Below are 20,702 nucleotides of genomic sequence, written 5' to 3' on the forward strand. Positions count from 1 at the left end.
CTAACTATGTAAATATATAAATTAATGATTTACTAAGGCATATTGCATTTATACCCACCTTAAATACTTACTAGATCTCAAAAAATCAATCAAACAAGCAAACAAAAACCCCGAAAGGCATCTCTCTCTTTGTCCAATGACAACTTCTTTTGGTTCTAACCATTTCATTTTTACTGGGGCATGCATTGTTAGTTTTCCTCATTTATTATTTGACCTCAGCCTGCTCCTCTTCCTTGTTTTCTTTTCCCCAGTCTAGAAAAGCTAAGACTGTTGGACATACGTTCCCCAAATTTAACAAAAACAAATACTGAAAACCAAAGACAGAATTTCTTCCTACCTCTCTGTCACCTTCTATTTACTGCCCTGTCTTCTTCCTTCCCTTCCATGAGCAGTCTGCAGGTGCCGTCTTCTCGACTTAACATCCTACTCATACTCCACTTTAGTTTCACTTAAAAAAATTTTTTTTTCAAATTTTATTTCTTTCTTTTGAGAGACAGAGAGAGTGTGAGCAGGGGAGGGGCAAAGCGGGGGGGTGGGAGGGAAGAATCCCAAGCAGGCTGTCAGCAGAGGGCCTAACATGGGGCTCAATCCCATGAACTGTGAGATCATGACCTGAGCTGCAATCGAGAGTAGGTCACTTAACCAACTGAGCCACCCAGGCGCCCCTTCAGTTTCACTTCTTACCAAACTGCACAATGAAAGCCATCTCGGGGCGCCTGGGTGGCTCAGTCGGTTAAGCGTCCGACTTCAGCTCGGGTCACGATCTCGCGGTCCGTGAGTTCGAGCCCTGCATTGGGCTCTGGGCTGATGGCTCAGAGCCTAGAGCCTGCTTCCGATTCTGTGTCTCCCTCTCTCTCTCTGCCCCTCCCCCGTTCATGCTCTGTCTCTCTCTGTCTCAAAAATAAATAAATGTTAAAAAAAAAAAGAAAGCGATCTCAATATATTGGTTACTCACTCTTGACTGCCATTCTCAGTGGAAGTAGTTTGGTCCCACCTTCCCATGGTTATCATGGCCTCCTCTCTGAAGCTCTGTTTCCTGAAGGCTAATGTGAAAGCACTTTCCTTTTTCTGCCTCACTCTTAAGGCTCTCATTTCCCCTCTAACTACTCTTTTAGTGGACAGGGTTCCATTCTTTCTGTGACCACCATTCCTTCTGACTCTACATAGTCCCTAGGAAAACATTCTACTTGTATGGCTTCCACTACATCCTTCTATTTTCCCTTGACTCACTCCTTTACCAATCTCATTCAGTCTTGTGACTTTAATATGATCTCTACAACTTACACATTCCAAATGTATGTTCCCAGCTTGCCCTGCTCCCCCACACTTGTAAATGCCACACTCCTATAAATTCAATGGTCCCATGATATCTCCGAGTAGGATGTCTGAGTCTTTGTGATGGTTAATGAAGTCTCCTTAAGTTAAAAAGGTCCAGGGGCACCTGGGTGGCTTGGTCGGTTAAGCGTCCGACTTCGGCTCAGGTCATGATCTCATGGTCCGTGAGTTCGAGCCCCGCGTCGGGCTCTGTGCTGGCAGCTCAGAGCCTGGAGCCTGTTTCAGATTCTGTGTCTCCCTCTCTCTCTGCCCCTCCCCTGTTCATGCTCTGTCTCTCTCTGTCTCAAAAATAAATCAACGTTAAAAAAAAAATTAAAAAAAAAAATAAAAAGGTCCAAAGCTGGGTTCTTCATCTCTGTTTCATCCCTAATTATGTTCCTCTATTGGTCCTTCTCATGTCAGCATAAAACAGTTCCATCCTTTCAGTTGGTCCAGAAAAAATCCGGTCTTATCCCATATTCTGCCACTGTGTTATATTACCTATCCATTCCAGTAGCAATTTCTGTTACTATTACCCTCAAAATATGTCCAGAGATTAACTGCTTGTCAGGCCTCTGCCATCATCATGGGGACTAGACCACCAATACTTTTTGCTTGGGTAAATGTATCATTCTCCTAACTTTATTTAGTACTTTCCCCATCCCCCTCTTCAGTGTATTCTCAGTGTTGTGAGAGTCTATCAAAATGAAAGGCAGATCTTATCACTGCTTTGATCAGTTCCTTCCCATAGAGAGAAAGCCAAAATTTCACCATCAACCGTATCTCCCACTGCTCACTCTCTTATCCTCCTCCCTTTGTTTCTCACCAATCACAGTGGTCCTTGTGTAGACGAGGAATGGTCCCATCTTGGGATGAGGGATGGTCCTACCTTGGAGCTTGCATTCAGTGCTCTGTCTACCTGTGATGTTCTTCATCCCATATCCTCATGGCTTACTTCTTCCTTACGTCCTTCAGGTATTTCTTCAAATGTCTCTTTCTCAGGGAGGTCTTCCCCAAGCACTTTATTTAAAATTTCATCTCCTCTTGGTATATGCAAATCTATACATCTTTCATATCTATATCTGTCTACATCTGTATTTTATTTTCCCCCTCACTAGATTGCAAGCTCCACAAGGCAAGGATTTTTTTTTACTGGTTTATTATTATCTCTAGAGCATAGTAAGGGACCTGACCCCTAGTAACAAGTGCTCAGTAAATATTTGGTGGATGAATGAAACAGGTGTTCCTATTCACTAATCTTTCACTGGTGTCTATTCATATCCATGTGCAAATACATGTATATAGGTATATTTGTGTGTATACTAATCTTTATATATGTACATATTTATATGTATATGCATATACACATATATTTACACACACATACACACATATAGAATTTATCTTTTTATCTCATAATACCTCAAAGTCAGTACATACTGAATTGAACTCATTACCATTTACCTGAAATGATGCTTCTTTTATTTTTCCCTTCAATTATGCCAGAACTTGCTGTTATAATATGAATATGTCCTAAGAATCTAATGTACAGCATGGTGACTATAGTTAATAATCCTGTAACGTGTCCTTGAAATTTTTTAAGAGAGTAGATTCTAAATGTTCTCATCACACACACAAAATAACTATGTCAGTTGATGAATATGCTAATTAACTTAATTGCAATAATCATTTCCCAATGTGTATGTATATTAAATCATCATATCGTATACCCTAATATATACAATTTCTATTTGTCAATTATACCTCCATAAAGCTGGGAAAAAAGGAAAAGAAAGGTAAGAAAAGCAACTTTAGAATCATTTTTACTCCTTCCCCTTCCATAGGATTGCAGTATTCAAGCATTGTTGATTGTACCCCAGAATATCTCTGGAGTATTAGCTTTTCCCCCATTTCTGCCATGAATGCTATAACTGGGACCCTCATCATCTCCAGTAAATAGTAACTTCACTTTAAATTTTCTTGCACAGATCTCTGTGATGTTGAAAAGCAGCACATGTAACAGTCTTAAGAAGGGGATGTCATCTAAATATGCCTTTGCAAAAACTCCTGCATTGGAATTCAAAGAGGTTGTAGAAACACACTGCCCGGCAATAGACTAGTAGTACATTGGGCTGTACAAGAAACCAAAGGAATCTCATATCTGTCAACTGTTACCCTTTGGGTTTGGTTCTGTTTTCAGGGAAATTGTAACAAGTGACCTTTAAATAAGCATGGCAGAAGGAAGACATTCTGTAATTTTTGTGAAATGGATAGAAACAAGTAGACAAAAGACTGATCCAGGCGTTTGAGATGAAAAAGGTCAGAACCTGTGCTGTTGTGCAGAGTTAATAAATGATATTTGTAAATTTATGGATATGTCGAGCAAATTTAAAAGGACAGAGTGATTTAATCAACCCATAGCTAGACTTAAGTTTAATAATTTTTATGCCATCTATTTGTGTTTGACATACACGTATGAAATGATAAAGGATAACATTTTATTTTTTTTATTTTTTAATATTTAGTTTTGAGAGAGAGGGCAAAAGTGTGAGCAGGGGAGGGGCGGAGAGCGAGAGAGAGACAGAGGATCCAAAGCAGGCTCCGTGCTGACAACAGCGAGCCTGATGTGGGGATTTAACTCACGAAATGCAAAACCATGACCTGAGCTGGACCTGAGCTGAAGTCAGATGCCCAACTGACTGTGCCCAACCCAGGCACCCCAAGGATAACATTTTAAAGAGTTACTAGAGAATAATTCCTGTTTTTTCCTCTTTGACTTGCTTTTCCAACAGTTATTCATTCAATAAAAACAAGTATTCAGGAGGTCCTATAAGTAATAAATATACAATTTTGAGCAAAACATAATTGTTTCTGCCCTCTGAGGGCTTTAGAAGCCTCACTATAAGTTTAGTGAAAGAGACAGACAGGTGAGTGATTGCACACTCTAACACACAGGCAACAGTGACTAAAAGATAAGTAGCTTTGAAGGATAAAAAACAAAAATGGAGAACAGCCAGGAAATGGGGGATGAATTGTGTGTGGGATTCGGAAGGAGGTTCTTTGAGGAAAGCACTCAAATTTGAGCAGAGCTTAGAGTAAGAGTAGGAGTTAGTTAGCCAAATGAACAGGGAAGGGAAAGGGCATCCCATGCGGAAGAAACATGTGTGTGAGGTCCTGAATATATGGGAAGGGAGCTCAATGAGCTTGGGAGACAGTTGCTCGGGATGAGGTAAGAGGGGGGGCAGGGACCACGTATGCCAGGGCCTTGGAGGCTGTGGGGAGAAGTTGGGGAATTATTAGAAGCACAGCAAAATTCCATAAAAGGGTTTTAAATAGGGTTACATATGTCGCAGATTGGTTTGTTAATCCCTCTAGTGGCTACTTGACAAATAATTTGGATGAGGGCCAGTCAGCACTCTACCACATTCTAGAGCAGTGCATCCCTTGGGGATTTTCTGAAAATCCAGAGTCTTACTCCGCAGATCTAGAGTAGGGTCCAAGAATCTGCATTTCTAATAAGCAACAGTGATGCTAAAGGCTGCTGTTCTGTACAACACATTTTGCATAGTAATGTGCTGATGGCAGCAACAGAGAAAGTTCTCCCTGAAGCCATCACTTTCCTATCAAGATGAAAGAAGCCATTAAAAAAAAATGCTTATTTATTCTTGAGAGAGAGAGAGAGCAAGAGAGTGAGTATGAGCAGGGGAGGGGCAGAGAGAAAGAGTGGGACACAGAATGTGAAGCAGACTCCAGGCTCCAAGCTGTCCAGGCTCCAGAGCCCAATGCAGGGCTTGAACCCACGAGCCGTGAGATCATGACCTGAGCCGAAGTCAGACGCTTAACCCACTGAGCCACCCAGGTGCCCCCAAACAGCCATTTTTTAAAGCATATCTTTCCAGTCAACTCCCTGAGTGAGTTGATCCTCTCCATGTTTACGTGTTTTTTAATTTTTGAACTTTTTAATTTTTCAACTTTTATTTTAGACAGTGCGAGCAGGGAAGAGGGGCAGAGGGAAAGAGGGAGAATCTTTACATCATATCTAAGAAGGAAGAAAGACAAATTTCCTCTCTTCTAGGCAATCTTTTTTTCTTTTTTGCTGAGATGGCAAAGAATGCAGTGATTTATCTGGTTTTGTTCTCATTTCACTAAAATTTTAGAATTAAAACATGGCACTTATTTCATCCCCCTTTTTGATATAAAAATATTCGCTTACTCAATTCCTGCCCACATGGGGATTGTGGCTTAGGTATTCTTAACAACTGAATTCACTCTCCATAGCTGGATAGGTGTGGTGAGGGTATAAATAATATCCCATTTATGAAACCGATTGCTTATTGTGAGAAAGTAATTGTGTGTCCTCAAAACACAGGACTTAGTAACATTATTAGGTGTATATTACACAAAGGTGAACCGTTTGAGAAGTGCCGTTTAAACAAATGTTGTCGGGGCGCCTGGGTGGCTCAGTCGGTCGAGCGGCCGACTTCGGCTCAGGTCATGATCTCGCGGTCCATGAGTTCGAGGCCCCACGTTGGCTCTGTGCTGACAGCTTGGAGGCCAGAGCCTGTTTTCAGATTCTGTGTCTCCCTCTCTCTGACCCACCCCCGTTCATGCGCTGTCTCTCTCTGTCTCAAAAAGAAATAAACATAAAAAAAAATTAAAAAAAAAAAACCAAAACAAATGTTGTCTTGGGGCCCTGGGTGGCTCAGTCAGTTGAGTATCTGAGGCTTGATTTCGGCTCAGGTTCTGATCCCAGGTCCTGAAATGGAGGAGCCCAACTCCAACTGGGCATGGAGCCTGCTTGAGAGTCTCTCTCTCTCTCTCTCTCTCTCTCTCTCTCTCTCTCTCTCTCTCCCCCTCTCTCTCCCTCACTCCCTCTGCTCCTCCCCTGCTCACTCTCTCTCAAAAAAAAAAGAAAAAAAAAAAGAAGAAAAAGAAGAAGTCCTATCTTTGTTTAAAATATGTTTTGGGGGCACCTGGGTGGCTCAGTCGGTTGAGCATCTGACTTCAGCTCAGGTCATGTTCTCACGGTTTGTGAGTTTGAGCCCCGTGTCGGGATTCTGTGCTGACAGCTCAGAGCCTGGAGCCTGCTTCAGATTCTGCATCTCCCTTTCTCTCTCTGCCCCTCCCCCACTGTGCTCTGTCTCCTTCTCTCAAAAATAAACATTAAAAAATATGTTTTAATCATTAAATATGTCACCATATTAATAAGTAGCAGTGTGTGCAGTGGCTAGGCCCATCAATGTGAGGATAAAATGAAAAATACATCCATGTTTACATAGCATTTATAGCACCACCATTGTTATGGGAACTCTATTATAATTATTTGCTGTTTTCATTACTTTAACAGTTTGAGTCTATGGTTATAATGAAGAAGATATATCTAAATTTTACCTTAAAATATTTATTATAAGTAAAAATCTGCACTAATGGAAAACATTTATTGTAGTTTAAAAATATTATTTTAATGATTGTTATTTAATGCTTAATTTGGCTACTTAACAGTGTTTTTTTTTTCCGAATCAGTCCAAATTAGTTGTAAACACTGATCTACTCACTAACACAGAAAATAGAAACTTCTCTGCAATAGTTATTCAAATACTTTGATAATAAATGCATCTCACATTTCTTCTCTATGTGATTTTGCTTCTCATTACGGAATCCGAAAGATCGTAAGGAAAATCATTGGCGCACGTGTGTTAACCTTAGTTAATCAGAGTACAGTCATATTTTTAAAGTGCGGTAAGGGAGACTGAGAAGTACCCCACCCCTCAATGTGTCCCTGTTTGAAAGAGATTGCATTTTCCAGTGCTGTCAAAAATTCCACCAATGACAGATCATTTAATTTTCCTTTTTTTTTTAAATTAATGTTCATCTATTTTTAAGAGAGAGACAGAGTGTGAGTGGTGGACGGGCAGAGAGAGAGAGACAGACACAGAATTCAAAGCAGGTTCCAGGCTCTGAGCTGTCAGCACAGAGTCTGACACGGGGCTCGAACTCACAGACCGTGAGAACATGACCTGAGCTGAAGTCGGATGCTCAACCAACTGAGCTGTCAGCACAGAGCCGGACACGGGACCCGAACCCATGAGCTGTGAGATCCTGACCTGAGCTGAAGTTAGATGCTTAACCAACTGAACCACCAAGGCACCCCAATTTACCCCCCCCTTTTTAAAGTTGAAGCATAGTTGACATACAATGTTATAGTAGTTTCAGGTGACAACCTAGCGAATTGACAATTGTATATTTCATGCACTGTTTACCACAGTGAGTGTAGCTAACATCTGTCACCATACAACATTACTACGATATCATTGACTGTTCCTCCTATGCTATACTTTTTCATCCCTGTGAGTTACTTATTTCGTAACTGGAAGTTTGTACTTCTTCATCCCCTTCACCTATTTTGCCCACCCCGCCCTCTTCCTTTTGGTAACCAACAGTGTGTCCTCCATATTTATGAGTTTGTTTCTGTTATTTGGCTTTTTGTTGTTGTTTTTTCTTCTTTTGCTAAATTTTTCTTTTAATGCCTAAAGAGGATTAATCAAACTGCAGGGAAGAAGGGGTCAGGGGAGGATTTGGTAATGAGCAAGAAAGGCAAGGCAGGCCAGGGCTCCTTGGTGAGGCCATCTGGGCTGATGGAGAGCGGCATAAGGCTAAAGAATGCACGGTGCTGGGAAGGGAGTGTGAGGCCAGCACATCAGAAAACAGAGGAAGAGGGTTAAGTGGTGTCAAAAATTAGCTTTTCTTAGCATCCAGTTTTGCCTCAGACAAGCTCTGTTCTTTTGTAGTCTTCATTCATTTTCAGATATACTGGTCCTTCTCTCTTCGGCAGGGAGGAGCATGGCCCACAGGGCCATGAGTTGAAGACAGACACTCTGCATGGAGGCTTGCCGGGAGCACACCCACAGATTCCCAAGGGTGGGGTACTAGGTTGGGAGGTAATGCTGACAGGTGTGAAGGCCCATCAACAGTGTGCCCGAGGATGCAGAGCACTGGGGTGCATAGGGAATCTGCTTGGCTTGAGAAAAGAGGTAGACAGATCACATAAATCAAAATACGGAGGATGGTGATAAAAGCCAAGCTTACCATTGCTGGAGAAGGTATTTACAAACAAAGCTGAAAAAAATATCCTGAAGCGATGGAATGTAACTGGAAGTATTGGTATGGACCAATATTAAAATATATCTGTATTTATATATTGTTAAAATATATAAATATGGATAAAATATATCTGTATTTATATCTATATCTGTATCTATATAGAGATATAGGGATGCAGAATTAGAGATACCTGTATGTACGTGTGCGTATGCATATATGTGTGTGCATGCATGCATATGTGTACTTCCTGGCTGTGTCCACTGAACAAGTCTAGACACGTTGACACTCTCATAGCAATGATCACAATAAGCATATAGTACTTGGTTTCCAAATACAAATCCTACACTGAGCCAAGAATCTTTGGAGGAATCGTTGATACCCAGGCTAGGGCAAATTCTTTTGGAATGTCTTGTGTCAGAAAATGAGAAAATGCTTAACAAATGATAGGAACATGCCACAATGCCACTTTGGGTACACTCACTGGCCAAATTGAGGTTAGTTGGAGCTACAAAATAGGTAATAATAGTGATGGAATATAACCCATTGAATAAAAATTAGAATTTGTGAGTCTATACCGATATTGACTGGCTGAATGAGTCAGTAAGTACTTGGGAAAAGTTAAAGATCTTCCATACAGTAGAATGCTAATAATAAATGTAAGAAAAAATAATGGAATCCAAAGACATCACGGGCCCACTATCACTGTGGCAATTGATTCAGGTGGGCGTCGTCGATGGAGGTTGAGCTGATGGGTGGTGGTTCGATGGGGAGCGGGATATTGCCAGAATCCTTGACTATCTCCCCATAACTGGAATATATCAGTTACAAAAAGAGGAGGAGGAAGGGGAATATATAGAGAAACCTGGTTGAATGAACATCACCAGGTGTTAAAGGTTAACCTCCTGACTGGTAAGCTGTATCACCATCGTGGGGTCCTGATGTGAAGCATGGAAAAAATGCACGACTTCTGTGGTTTTCCTGCCAAGTAAACATGTCCTGAGTCTAGTAATGAGGAAACCTTAGGTGGACCCAGATTCAGGGCCATCCGACAATATTTAAGAGCTATATCCTTTAGAACTCTGAGGCTCGAAAAGAACACAGAAGATGGAGGAGATTTTCTAGTTAGGAGAAAACTGAAGAGGCATGACAGCTAAATGCAATGTGTGTTCTTGAATGGAAATCTGAACCTGAAAGAAAATAGAGATTTCACTGGAATCATTGGTAAAATTTGAATGACATCTAAGGATTGGAAGGTGATGTCATATCACTGATGATGTCCTAACTTGGAGGGTTAGATTATGAGGGTAATGAGACATCAGGACTATAACTTGCTCAAACGGTCAACAAATAATGCTAGTAACAATATACACACACACACACACATATGTTATGTCTGAGGACAAGTAAAGTTAATAGCTGGGGAAGTCTTCGTATAATCTATTTCAAATATGGCGGTGTTGACTAAGATCTATAGGTACAATTGTGGCTTGAAATCTAACTCAGGATCAATATTCATTACCACATTTCAGCACAGTGTGGTTTTTTTTGCTAGCGTTTGCACTGTTCTCTGGAATGCCTTTCCTCATTTCTGACTTGGCTTTTAAGTTGGACCTGAAGTCTTTTTGACAATGTGACTATATTTCTCAGACTTGTGATACATCAACCTCTGGCCTTTCCCAGCCACACAGTCAGGCCAGAGCATGTGAAGTTATTCCAGTGGGCTTATAGCAGTGTATTGCTGATCACCGCCGGTAATGGCCGCACTACAGCCTTAGAAAACTCACTGGAGGCGAAAGAATGTGGGAGCTGGAAGAGACCTTGCAGGATGATGCAATCCAGCATCATCATTTATATTCGTATTTATAGGGGCACCTGGGTGACTCAGTGGGTTGAGTGTCCGACTTAGGCTCAGGTCATGATCTCGTGATCGTGGGTTCGAGCCCTGCGTGGGGCTCTGTGCTGACAGCTCAGAGCTGTGGCCTTCTTTGAATTGCATCTCCCTCTCTCCCTGCCCCTCCCCTGCTCATGCTCTGCCTCTCTCTGTCTTTCAAAAAATAAAATAAAACATTAAAAAACGATATTCATATTCATATTGGTTATAGAGCCGAGCAAACTGGACCCCAGAGATCTCATGTAATTATCCTCATATCACCTGTGTAATTGATGACAGAATCATTAGGAATGCCCTGGTCTATGACTCCTAGTCCGGTGCTCCTCAACAGCTGCTATGTAGGAATGCAGCATTCAGTTCACAGCCTCAGAAGTGTAGCCATCTATGTTACTTGAAAGCCAGCACACGGTGGTGCACATTTATACTCACTTGGATGAACCAATCTATCAGGCCTGTGAGAGTTTTGAGATGAAGGACCTGGACATTGGGTGTTCTGTGTGTTTATGCCACCACCCCTGCTTCTTTGTTGCTCCTCTGATGCTCTGGGCAAACTCCAGCCTAAGGGCCAGTCTTAGTCAGTGTAAGATGCTGTAACAAGGTGCCATGGCCTGAGTGGCTTAAACACAGACATCTGTTTTCAGAGTTCTGCGGGCAGAAACTCCGGGATCACGGTGCCAGCATGGCTGAGCTCTGATAAGAGCTCTCGTCCTGGCTTGTAGACGACTACCTTCTTCTTGTGTCCTCACATGGTAGAGACAGAGAGAAAGAGCTCTGCTCTCCTTCTCCTCCTCCTCCTCCTCCTCCTCCTCCTCCTCCTCCTTCTCCTCCTCCTTCTTCTTCCTTATTTCTTTATTTATTTGTTTTAATTTTTTAATTTTTTTAATAGGAAAATCTTTTTTTTTACTATTTTTAACTTTATTTATTTTTGAGAGAGAGAGAGAGAGAGACAAAGCATGAGTAGGGGAGGGGCAGAGAGAGAGAGAGAGGGAGACACAGAATCTGAAGCAGGCTCTAGGCTCTGAGCTGTCAGCACAGAGCCCCACGTGGGGCTCAAACTCACAAACTGTGAGATCATGACCTGAGCTGAGATCTAGAGTCTGACGCTTAACCAACTGAGCCACCCAGGCGTCCCTCTTCATCTTCTTATAAGGACACTAATTTCATCATGGAAGCTCTTCTCTCATGACCTCCTCTAAAAGCCCCACCTCCAAATGCCATCACATTGCGAGTTAGGACTTCAACATATGGATTTGGAGGGGACACAGCATTCAGTCCATAGCAAGGCCTTTGCTCTTGCCATTCCCTCTATCTGGTACACTCCTCCCCAGAGAACTTCCTGCTGACTTCCTCCTCCTTTTAGCCATATCGCACCCTCTTGGTATGACGTACACTGACCATCATATTTAATTCTATAAATTGCAGCATTCACTTCTTTTTTTTTTTTTTTTAATTTTTTTTAACGTTTATTTATTTTTGAGACAGAGAGAGACAGAGCATGAACGGGGGAGGGGCAGAGACAGAGGGAGACACAGAATCCGAAACAGGCTCCGGGCTCTGAGCTGTCAGCACAGAGCCTGACGCGGGGCTTGAACTCACGGACCGCGAGATCATGACCTGAGCCGAAGTCGGACACTTAACCGACTGAGCCACCCAGGCGCCCCTGCAGCATTCACTTCTGTATCATCCCTGATTCTCTTACTTGTTCTACTTTTTCTTTTTTGCATCAGCTTAAAGTTTATCTATTATTTTTTTTATTTATTGTATGTTTCCCTAATCATAATATAGGATCCAGAAAAACAAGGATCTTTGTTTTATTGACTGAGGTATCCCAAGCCCACAGATCAATGTCTTGTACATAATTTGTGCACAATACACATTTATTGAGAGAACCCATTGGAATTGTTCCACCTATCCAATCACTGGAAAAGGAAATAGAATTGCCCTGATAGGTATAGACATGTGGTTCTCAAAGTGTGGTTCCCACACCAGCAGCTTTACCATTATCTGAGAATGGGTTAGAAATGCACACTCTTGCCCCCCCCCCCCCCCCCGCAAGAACTACTGGATCAGAACTTCTGGGTGTGAGGCTGAACAATTTGTATTTTAACAAGGTGTTCATGTTGACTCTGATGCAGGCTCAAGTCTGAAATCCACTGGTTTCCAAAACCACTGACCCTTATCAGCAATCTGAACAAAATCAGTGGCAGGTGGGTAGGTAACAACAACATGTACCATTAAATTTTATTTTTATTTTGAGAGAGAGAATGCAAGCAAGGGGCGGGGGAGCAGAAAAAGGGAGACAGAATCCTAAGCAGGCTCCGAGCTGTCAGCACAGAGCCTGATACAGGGTTCTAACTCACAAATAGTGAGATCATGAGCCGAAATCAAGAGTTGGACATTCAACTGACTAATCCACACAGGTGCCCATCCATGTTTTTAAATTTGTAACTAACAAGTATGTTCTTGAGAAATCAGAGAGTCAACCTCTATGAAACACAAACAGATTATAAGGAGCATCTTCAGGGCTATGACTGTGGGGAGGAACGTTCCCTAGCTTGGCTTCTTTCATTCCTGTTGAGGCTACAGGGGGGAAGCTGGTGCTAAAATTGGCCCATTTTTCTCTCTCCTCCTTCCCCAGCTTGTCCTGCACTATGGTATCCCTGACCTCTGTGCCTATCTCACTGTGGCCCTGAATCAGCCACTTCATATGTCTGTGCCCGCTTTCTCATTTGTGAAATGAAAGGGTTGGCTTAGATGATCTTCTGAGTTTCTCTGCATTACTTATAAATTGTACCTTTCTGTTCCTTGGGGGCAATCTTGAGGGGGCTGCATAAAACATACCCCTACTTTTTTAAAGTTTATTTATTTATTTTTGAGACAGACACAGCGTGATGGGGGAGGGCAAAGAGAGAGAGAGAGAGAGAATTCCCAAGCAGCCTCCGCCCTGTCAGCATGGAGCCCTATGTGGGGCTTAAACTCACGAAATCATGAGATCATGAGCTGAGCTGAAATCAAGAGTCAGATGCTTAACCAATTGAGCCATCCCAGGCACCCCAATACACCCCTATTTTAAGTCGACTCCAGATTTAATCAGAGACGTGAGGACACAACCAGGCTCTCTTTTGGAATCAAGATATGTTATTATTAATTTGTTTGAACATTGTTTTACTAATACAACAACTATTTCTTGAGATCCCACCATGTCAGTCATTTTGCCATTTGAAGTCACTAAAACTGAAAGAAATGTTCTTTCATTTCATCCTTTTCAGTGTGTCAGAAAATGAATACATGTTCATTTAGCTGTATTAAAGATGTGCAGCCAAGTGAAATGCCTAGTTCATTTTATGTGAGATCAAACTATATCAATTCATTGTGGTAACATGCATGATAAGAAGAAATCTGAATGCCTATACAGAATATCTTGATGAATCAGATACTGTGCCATAATCGCCTAAAGATTACATGGGTTCTTGCAGGCAAATGACTCCAAACCATTGCCAGGATATGTATTGGCATAGCCAGAGGATTGCTTCAAGGGGCAGGGATTGGAGAAGCATAGGCTATCAAAGACAAATGGTTAAAAATACAACTCTCCATTCCCTTAGTTCAAGATTTCCATTCCTCTGTGGAAGTTTCCCCTGTGATTCTGACTCTGGTTTACACCAGGCTGGGCTGGTGAGTGGCTGTGGGGAGTAGGGTCACCAGGCTGGCATTTCTCAGATGACTGGACTTGGATAACCGCCTGGGAACGTAAAGCTGTCTTTACCTCTTCCCATTAAGTTCTACTGTCTGATCCCATGTGGAAGGCTTTCATTACTCTATTTCTTTTGACGATTCTATGTAATCTGAATGGACTCTGGAGTGAATTGCACCAGGATCTAGACGTATTTTGTAGTGAAGTATCCTGTGTCAGTTCTCCGTGACAGAAAGAAGTGTGTTCTGGTAAAATTTTGACATGTACATACCTACACATATGCACACATGCATACACACACCCCTGGCGGGGAGCCTTCCTCACAAATGCGCATGCACTTGTAGGTCCTTATTGATCATGTGCACAACATTTATTCAGTACTCCATCAGTAACGGGCAAGGGACTGATGGCGTCACCAAGGGACAGAAAGTAAGTTGATATCACTTAATAATTCCTTCCAAAGAATCAGGCCACCGTAACCATGAAGCAGTTTATTAACACAGCAAATTTGAGAATACATTTTAAATTCCAATTGTAATGATATTTTGTCTAGAGGACATTGATTTTGTTTCACCATGCTGCTTCTGTAAATGGAAGGGAAACAAAATTATGACTCAAATTACTAACATAATGAAAAATCATTTCATTCCTTCTTCTTATTTGGACTGACACCTGGGGAAGAGCTCTGCAGAGGGAGGAGGGCAAATCCTCATTAACCATCTGTTAAGTGCTTGAGATTATAAAGTCACCGGGGGTAATATTTAATATTACTTACCATGCAGAACCTGCTTTAGTCAAGATAAATAACGGAGTTTTAAACAGGGAGAAGAGCTGTTTTATTGAAAGGGCTTTTGAAAAGGTTATAGTTACAGGTAGTTCAGAAGTGTTGACAAGTAAGGTTGGCACAGCTGAACATTTGAGACCTGTCAGAGCTAACAGATTCAGAGCATGACACATCGGATTGAAGGGAGCTGAAATGTATTCAGTGGATGCACTTTTTTCTCCAGATCGGTTGGCTGGGCTTTGCACAGGGTGAAAATAAGTATTCTGTGTGCTGCCTGTCACAGTCTGATGCCCTCATATTGGATGTGATCTGGGTTTTACATTTCAAACTTTCCCACCGACTCCTTTTGTTTTCTATCGTGAGCGTGCTGGGTTAGAGGTATAAGACCTTAGAGTTCCAACCCGGGTTTCTAAGTCCAAATTTGCCCCTCCAGGGAAGATCTTTTGGATTTATCAATCAGAATTCTGGCAGGAGGCCCAGGACCCATCAGATCAGATCCTGAAGACAGTGTAATGAAGGGATGATTTACAAGGGTAAATGTGTTCAGGGTTTAGGAAGTCGATAGGGGATGCTGAGGCATCCGGGGACTAGTAACTGTGGCAACTGGGAGCCCATTTCCATTTGTAGACCCTTGGGAGGTAAAAGCTGGAACCACAGAGAAGTGGCTGTCCTAGAAAGTCCTTTAGTCCCACGGATGCAGCCTCCTCTGGAACCAGAGGAGAGAAGAGAGCTGGGGAAGCAATACCCAGAATTCTGTCTGCTACCACCACAGAGGCTCCTTCTGGTGCATCCCATTGACAGAACTTAACAGAAAGTAAGAAGGCAAGGTAGCCAGGAGGATGACATCATAGAGGGGTCCCCAAGAACACAGCGTAGAGAATGCAAAAGGGTGAGGTGGAAAATGAGGCTAACAAGTGCGGTGGATAAGGCTGGATAGAAGAGAGAGTGTCATGAATAATCCAGCCCCCTTTTGGACATTGTTCTGAAGAGATAAGCTTACCTGGTCAGGACACAATGCAAGTGAACTGAGACTCTTCTCTTTGGCTTTACATGAAAGTATTATTTTCATTCTGAAGTTTATATAGTCAACAGAAGGGTCAGTTGAGAGGAACTAGACCCACATGGTTGAAGGAACTACACAAACAAGTTATAGCAGTTTTTCTGCCTTTCCATCTACCTATTCCCTTTCAGTCACAAACAAACAAAAAAGTTTAATTTAGGAAGTTGGGGAGAGTATCCAGACATTGTGGGACACAGAAGTGCTTTTAAAGAAATTCTGTTGTTGGCAGGAGTAGGGAAATGTGGACTTGACTGTGCATGGAAACCCAGGGCTCATCCTTAGTGATTCAAGTTCCAGGCTGATGGCAGAATAACTTAGATTCTTCCAGGTGGTGGACCTAACGTTGCCTGAACAGCCTCCTGTCCTCATCAGGATTGGCTTAGCACCAGGGCAAGATTATGGGTGGAGACCAAAGTCTCTAGTTACCGTAGCTAAAAGTGGTGGAGACACGGCACCATCAACAGTCTTTCAAGATGCTTGAGGAGATACAGCAGTTCTTTTTATGCAACCTAAGTGCTGTCTGCTGGCTTTACAATAAATGAGTCCTTGTGACGTTCTCAATTCAAAACATTCAGATTTCTTAAACATACTGAGTAAAATTTCTTCTTCTGACCTCTATAGATAAAATAAAAACTCATTTTGTCAGTACATGTCAATCACAGCAGCATATAACTGACCTAGACATTACATTTCTAGTATTTTAACAATTTACTTCTGAAGGGTCAAGACACCATTGTTTTAATTTTTAAGTTGTACTCTATATTAGAATATTTTTAAGTCAGAAGGTGCACATTAAAAAAAAACCCTCCACGATACCATCATTTAATTAAAACATTCTGGTTCCTTATTTAACAAATATGACAAATGTAACAAAAATTAATTCTGCCAACAATGAGACACTGCTGAATGGGAGTTCTGTCTTCCTGTGCTCTAAATTAGATCTGACTTAAAAAAGTAACTCATTTTGTAAAGAAAGGGAGGTAATTGACCTAACTGAAAAGAAATTTACAGGATATTTAACACTGTACATTACTTAGTTTGTTGAAATTAGTTAACAGATATATTATAAAAGTTAAATGAAATTTTATGGCTTTCAATAACATCTTTTTTCCAAGATACACATCCAATAGTCAGATTGTTTTGTCAACATTTGTTTAGAATCATTACATTTATTTATGCTATTTTATCTATCATTCCTATATTATATAGTTTACAAAACTTATATTTTATCTAGTTACTTTAGGGTCCCTATAGACACCTCCATATTATTGCCAATATTCACGAACTGTAAAAATTTTAAAAATTTAAGAGATGTATTTGCTACCTATCCTCTTTGAGAATAGGAGGTTAAAATAAATGATATATTTTACTGCTTCTTAGAATGTTGTAGATTGCACAACAAAGCAAATGCTTTGGCTGTAGAATGAATGTTCCAATTAGAAAAATTATTTTGTTTTCATTTGTAAAATAGTGCACCCACTGTGGAAAATAGTTTGACAATTTCTCAAAAAGTTAAACGTAGCACTACCATATTGACCCAGCAAGAACCTCTGAGTTACATATCAAAAAAAAAAAAAAAAAATTGAAAGTAGGGACTTGAATACATAGCTGAACAGCCATGTCCAATTGTAGCAATATTCACAATAGCCAAAAGGTGAAAGCAACCTCTAATGTCCATCAACAAATGAATAGATAAACAAAATGCAGTATACACACAATATATAATAGCATTCAGTCATGAAAAAGAATGAAATTTTGATGTATGCTGCAACATGGTTGAACCTTCAAAACATTGGGTTAAGTAAAATAAGGCAGACACAGAAAGACAAATACTATATGATTTCACTTACTGGAGGTATATAAAATAGGAAAATTCATAGAGACAGAAAGCAGAATAAGGTTACCAGATGCTGGGAGGAGGAGAAAAAGAGGAGTAATCGTTTAATGAGTACAGAGTTAATGTACGTTGGGGATGATGAAGTCTTGGATAGAGATAGCAGTGATGGGAGCACAGCACTGAGAATGTAATTAATGCCACTGAATTACACACTTTTAAATGGTTACAATGATAAATACTACATATATATATATATATATATATATATATTCACAAAAATAAATTTTAAAGATTTCAGCTTACTCTAACAGATACTTGTTAATGAAAACTATGCATGGCACTGTCATTCTCTTTTCCTTCTACACATTTACAATCTCATGTGACAGATGATGAAGAATCACAAGAAATTTAAGAAGGATTGGTATTGGCTTGTGGGGAACTGGGTAATGGAGAAAGGACCTGGTGGATGATTAGATGAGGTTTGAAGGATACCTTAAATGCTAATGACAGTTGTGACTAGGCAAACAGAAGGAACATCGTGAGAAGGAACACTGAGGCAAGAAATAGTTCATTATTAAAGAAGTGTGGGGTGCTTGGAAAGAAGTAAGAAAGAAGGCTATAAGCAGAGAGGCATTTTGAGAAATGAGATTATGGAGCTCTACTGCTGATAGTCTAGAGCTTTTTGACCTAGGACCAATTTCAGTTGCTATCTTCCACTCAGTTCTGTGGGAGATCGGGCATGGTATTGGTAGTATTAAGAACCACAGTGAAATATACATTTCCTAGCTTAGTTCCATGACTACCCAGATGCATCTATAATATTCTGTAATTTACTCCTCTTGAGCTAAGATATCACCGTCTCAGGTTTATTACACATCAGTAACTGGTGAGCAGCATCAGAGTCCCCCTCTACCAAAGATGTCCATTCCATAATCTGGAAGAACATAAATATGGATATGAATATGTTACTAGATGCCAGTAGTTTCCCTCCCCAAATTGTGACAACCAAACATGTCCCCAAATATTGCCAGAGGTTCCCTGATGGAGCAAATTAGTGCCCAGTTGAGAACTAGACCCTTCCTTAGGGATGTGAAGTTATCACTAGCATCCTTGATTTTTTTTTAAGTAAGATTTCATTTTTTAGAGGAGTTTTGGGTTCACAGTGAAATTAAGGGAAAGCTACAGAGACTTTCTACACATCCCCTGCCCCACACATGCATAGCCTCCCCTATTATCAACACCTCCCACCAAAGTGGTACATTTGTATAAGTGATTCTTAATATTTTTAGTTTCAACTCAAGATGTTGCCTGAAATCTTTAGACTGTAGAAAGATTAAAACTATAGAGATTTCCCCCAAAAGGAAATATCTTCAATGTAATCCTCACACCAATTAGGCAGGCTTTGCTAAGAAAAGAGGATGGGGGAAGAACTCTGAGCTCTGTGTGTAAATCAAATCCCTCCCCATCTTCATGTGCTACAAAGATCCTGAAGAGGCAGAACAAAGATGGATTTCCATGACAAAAGAGGAGATTCTCTTCAGTCATGACAGGGTTTAAGAATTAAGGATGTGAATTCAAGGAATGGATTTTGTGCAAGGATGTGGCATGAAATATACCAGACAAGACTGTTTCAGGGGACATAAGGTTTACTTTCAGGGGAATGATGTCATCAAGATGGTGCCATAGGTATTCCCAATTTCAGCCTTCTTCTAGAAGACCAACTAGCAACTATCCTTAGATGAAACACCACTGTGAAAATCCCAGAACCAGGTGTGCACAACTCTTCTCCCAGGCCAGCATAGTGCAATATTGAGAGCCAGCCCGCCACCCTCCCAACTCTGCCCCAAGCCTATAGTTTTTCCAAAGAGGAAAAAGAAAACCCACAGTGAATATAGAGCTTCCCCAGAATTATAGGTTGCTTCCCGGAAGGTTCACTCAGGTCTCACCTCATGGGGACCACTGGGGGACCCAATGGAGCTGGCCACTGGGTATCTGGTAACAATGCAGAATACATCATTGGGAAAATGCAATATCTTCAATAAATGGTGCATAGAAAACTGGATAGCCACATGCAAAAGAAAGAAACTGAACCCCTATATTATAGCAGTTACAAAAATTAACTTAAATAGGATTAAAGGTTTAAATATGAAACCTGAAACCATAAAACTCCTAGGAGAAAACAAGGGGGAAAAAAGTTCCTTGACATGTCTTGGCAATGATTTTCTGAATATGACACTAAAAGCATAACCAACAAAAGCACTGGGACTACATCAAGTACATCTTCTGCACAGCAAAAGAAATGATCAGCAAAATGAAAAGACAACCTACAGGATAAGAAAATATATTCATAAATCATTATCTGATAGGAAGTCAATATCCAAAATATAAGCAACTGATTTCAGTCATATGTAGAATTTAAGAAACAAATGAACAAAGGAGAAAAGGAAAGAGAGAGAGAGAGAGAGAGAGAGAAACCAAGAAACAGACTCTTAACTACAGAGAACAAACTGATGGTCACCAGAAGGGAGTGGGCTGTGGGGGGGGATGGGTGAAGTACGGGATGGGTACTAAAGAGGGCACTTGTCGTGATGAGCACTGGGTGTTGTATTCAAGTGTGGAATCAATAAATTATATACCTAATATATTATACCTAATAATATACCTAATAATTATATACCTAACTAATTATTACACTGTATGGTAACTAACCAGAATTTAAATTTAAAAACTTGAAAAAAAACCCCACAAAATGTAAACAACACATACAACTTGGCAGCTAAAAACATACATCACTAATCATCAGGGAAATTCAAGTCAAAACCATAATGAGATACCACCATGCACCTCTTAGGACGGCTATTACCAAAAAGACAAGAGATAACAAATGATGGTGAGGTTGTGGAGAAAAGGGAACATTTATGTATCATTGATGGGAATGTGAGTTGATACAACCACTCCGGAAAACAGTGTGGAGGTTCCTCAAAAATTTTAAAGCAGAGCTATGATATAATCCAGCAATCC

Source organism: Panthera pardus, unplaced genomic scaffold (genome assembly GCF_024362965.1).
Source record: "Panthera pardus isolate Hobbes unplaced genomic scaffold, ASM2436296v1 HiC_scaffold_22, whole genome shotgun sequence".
NCBI lineage: Eukaryota > Metazoa > Chordata > Mammalia > Carnivora > Felidae > Panthera > Panthera pardus.